At 32.5% G+C, this 4,536-nt stretch overlaps 1 non-coding gene across 1 annotated transcript; it reads right to left on the bottom strand.

Annotated features, from left to right (window-relative positions):
• Positions 1-4,101: 4,101 nt before the first annotated feature.
• Positions 4,102-4,182, bottom strand: LOC149544093 (small nucleolar RNA J33). Its single transcript, XR_016355817.1, has one exon. It is a non-coding gene; the product is annotated as a small nucleolar RNA J33 (small nucleolar RNA).
• Positions 4,183-4,536: the final 354 nt, after the last annotated feature.

Here is a 4,536-nt window from a genome sequence, read left to right as displayed (position 1 = left end):
GTTTATGGCTTCTAACAAGGACTCGAGACACTATATGTATTTCATAGACTCCTAATAGGATCAATATCCTTAACATGATTCTTTTTTTTAGTGGATCATCTAGTGGGTATCCTCCCCACCAGGGTTTCCCTTGGCCAGGTGTTGGTAAGTAGATTTTTATTTTGATATAACTCTTCAATGCCCAAATTTGTCAATGACATTTAGTTACAACAACCAGAAAGTTATTTTGAAATGAATAACATTCCTCTGAATTCTTAAGTACAGCTCCCTATTGCATAGTGATTTTCAATGAATTATGTTTTCTTTTAAAGCTAAAATGGGGTGTGTCCTTAACTTAAGTATAGGAGAGGTAAACCAAGCTTGGCCTAAATAGGAACTAACTTAGGAAATAGTTGGTACTTTAAGATTATTTAAGTTTACAAATTCACACATCTTGTGAATCTGTGAGGCTTAATGATTCAATAAGGTATGCTCATTGAAAATAAACTAATATCAGAAGGCAACTAACTATAGAAATAGAAAGACTAACTTGAAAGAAAACACAAAAGAGATTTCTCTTGAACCTATGATAACAATACTATTATCTTCGATTTGCCACTTAGAAATAGGGGAGTGAAACTCTGTTCATTCCTTGATTAAATTCAAATGAAAGAAAAAATGGAACATAAAATAATTGACACAAAATACCATTGAATTGTCTCTACAACACCAAGTATTTCACACCAAAAATTAGCCGACCTTTTATTAATCTTTTAATCTAGTATATATAGGATTCTAAGATGACCATTGAAAGGAATTTAAATTAATTCATCTCTATAGAAATGAAAAATGGAAAGGAGCCAATTTATCCATTGCAATCATTACATTAAAAAAAATTGAAAAGGGCAGATTATGAATCACTTTGCGTTCTTTCCCTTTTCTAATTTTTCCCTATAGGCCTTGGTAGTGACAATGATTAGAATCAATTCCTCATGCCTATGAACATGTGCATTAGGGTATCTTAAGAGCCATTTAGAATGCTCCTTGGCTAAATTTTTAACAACATTTAACTGATCTTGTATCTCCTCCATGACCATGTGTACAAATCCACCAAGTTTTTGGAGCTCAAAAACTCTATTTTGGTGATTGGAAGATATCTCTATCAAACTATCTATCTAATTGAAGAAGTTCATTTGCATAACAACTATTGCAATGATTCTTTTCCCTTTTCCACTAGTCTATGAGTTCGTATGCAGGCCTCTTAGGAGTTCATAGTCTCTATCTTGATCCTTTTTTAGTTTGGCTTCTATTTTTTTAAGTCCTTCCTCTGTAGCTAGGATCATCTTTGACTTGAATTGCATGCTCTGAAGCCACTCAAATAAAGGCTCATCTCCCTTAAGCAAGATCTTTGGTTCCACAATCTCCTTAGCTTTATATGGATTATCATCTTCAATAAAGAGACACAATCTTTTCTCTGAACTTTCTCTACTTCCAAGATAGCTCTATTTTTAAAAATATTGTCCTTCTCTATTTTGATCCTTAGTATCGCATTGTTAGTCTGCTCTATAATGGCAAGTCCCTCTACCTTGATTTTCCTACTCCACGCTCTATGAATTTGCCCAAATTTTTTATCTTCTTGTAGCTGAGAGATGAGTGCTTGGACATTAGTAGTAGCAGGATCACTAGTGATTGACACTAGCATCTCTATGTATAGCATAACTTACATTGACACTAGTGATCCTCAAAAGGTTCTGAGCTTATTGGAGTGCCTCTTAGCTTGGTCATGTAAGTATTGCTATACATGTTATGGCCATCATCTTCTACTCCTTCTACATTAATATTGACTATTTACATTTTCACCTAATCAACTATCAGTCTAGTGAAGGCACAATCCTAGCTCTCACACTTATTCTTATAGTTGGCCTAGTAATCCTTAATGGTGGTAATATGCTTTATTACACTTTCAATTTGTAAAACATACCTTGCATACCCATTCAGATTGAACATGGTCCTCAGGACTTCGTACATGTCCAATTTATACTTCATTTCATACACCCTCAACATGTTCTTGGCATCAGAATGGGTGTTACAATTGAAATCCCCCACCTTCATGTGGAATTTGTACCCTTTCTTCTTCAAACTACTGCTCAACACATTCACTTGGATGGCTTGTTGCACAATCTCGATTAGCATGGTCATGCCACTAGGATATCTTCATAGCTTCAAGGGTAAAGCATTGAAAGCTACAAGATACAAATAAGAAAAGGATGATAATTAGATAAAATAAATGCAAAACTAGCTAATGGCTTCCATAGCTTTAGGGTTGAATCTCCTTTCAGGACATCCTTGCAGCTCCTTGCAAATCCTCATGGTGAATGCATCATTAACTTTTACATACTATGTAGAGCTATTTTAAAACTATAAGCATGGATAAAACATGTAAGATTTCACATCATCGGGAAAAATTTTCACTCTTGGGAGGCTAGCCATAGTTGTAATGAGTCTAACATATAGATGAGTAATGATGGCATATAGCATGTATTGTAAAATTTTGCAGCATGGAGAGCATTGGACAAAATTTTGCTTACCTCATGAGTCCAATAAATATATTGCATATCAGAGCAAATGACTTGCACTAAAAAAAAATATTGCTCAATAAAATTCAAAGCTTCTACCTCACATTTCAATATGTGTAGGAGGGCCAAGATATTGATAACATCAGGTTTGAGATTAGTCCCAAATAGGTTCTTAGGAACCTTACTCTTAGTGCTCCATGGTTTCTGGAACCATGTCTGCATGATTTCTTTCCTCTAGATCATCTTCTTTGTGGAGTACTAAAAAAATGGCTCCTCAAAATGGTCAAGTCTAAGAATTCTTTTCATTCTTGCACTCAAAGGAAATTTACCATAGTTTTCCTGTTGATTGAAATCAGCACTGTGTCATCTAGTAGCACAATTTTCCTTGTCTCTATGTTGTAATGATTTATACACTCACAGATTAACTCTAGGAACTTGACTGCATTTGGAAAACTGGCTACCTTCAATTGCCTAACATCCTTGGAGCTTCTCAGAGATGGGATGAATCCGCTCATACTTCACTCTCTTTTGAAAATCCCCCATGTCATAGAAATGGAGAGAGGTATTTGTGAAATTCCATAATTGGGATTTGATTCCATTCAACCTATGATCTCCCCATTTTGGCAAGTAATTTAAATAATAATAGATATTTTATATAAAGTAATATTAATAAATAATATTAAAATAATAATATTATCCTATAAGTAATATTATAATAATTATATTATTTCTGGTGTATTATAATAGTAATATGAATGAAATAATAAATAATGATAAATATATGTTTAATATAGCAATACTATATTAGTAAAGTATTATAATATAATATAATATATATAGTTATTAAAATAATATATGATATACTTATTAATATAGTTATATTAATTAAACAAAAACTTATTAATATAAATATATAATTAATAGAATATGACTATATTATTATTATTAATATAATGAAAGGACGTGACTCTTATAATAAAATTATATATATATATATATATATATATATATATAGAATCAACTATGGAGAAGAATGATCAGATAGGAAGATTATCAAGTTGTACAGATGGAAATGGTAAAATATATAAATGTCCCAAAAAGGGGACATTACAAGTGGTATTAGAGCATAGATCTTGCCATCCTGTGAGTATTTCTTCATGAGTGTCTTGCCTAGCTTGTGCATGCAAAAATAGTCACATGCAAATATCATTGTGAGAGACATGGAAGAGGGGCGAGGGGCTTCACATAGAAGAACACATAGTTATTATGGTTCAAGCGAAAAAAGAAGAAGTAAAATTTTAGAATTAAACATTTAAAATAAAAATTTATAAATCTATGCATACAAGTAGCAACATAAGTGAATTTCATGTCTACTATAGCTTCTATATGAGCACATACTGACCTCTGGCTCTTTGGGTCATCATCAGTTGGAAAAGAAGTTGACATCTCTGCAAAAATTATCTTTCAAAATTTAATAAACACATAGATAATATATGCAGCTCCAAACCATGCAAAATTTGAGTACTATATTGAAACAAGAGGTTAGCATCTGTACCACTCTCTGAAGCCAAATCAAGATATGCTTGTAGCTTCAGTGCTCTTTTATAATACATCATGCCACGAACTACAAAAATTCATGCAAGTGTTGGTAATGTAATATCCAAATCAAGCTAAACTGAAACTATAATGAATAAGGAACTGCAAAACTTAGTGCACAATATTTACTAGTTCTAAATAGTGTTTAACCTCTTTGTGAGGCCCAATGATGAAGTTGAAGCACATTCTATTCACTTTCCCATACTTCACTTTCTCTTTTACAATTTAAGCACTCCATAAAGTTACTCCATTCATCTACTTAAAAACAATAAGCTTAAATTTGCACCAGACATTTTCTAGCTTTGCAAATTGATACTGGAACATACCAAAATATGAACCAAACCTGGAAAGATCTTTTGCAGGTAAAAGACTACCGAGACTCCAT

This window comes from Cupressus sempervirens, chromosome 8 (assembly GCF_028749045.1).
Source record: "Cupressus sempervirens isolate cs-2001-9-10 chromosome 8, ASM2874904v1, whole genome shotgun sequence".
NCBI classification, from domain to species: domain Eukaryota; kingdom Viridiplantae; phylum Streptophyta; class Pinopsida; order Cupressales; family Cupressaceae; genus Cupressus; species Cupressus sempervirens.
This window is presented reverse-complemented; position numbering and strand designations above follow the sequence as displayed.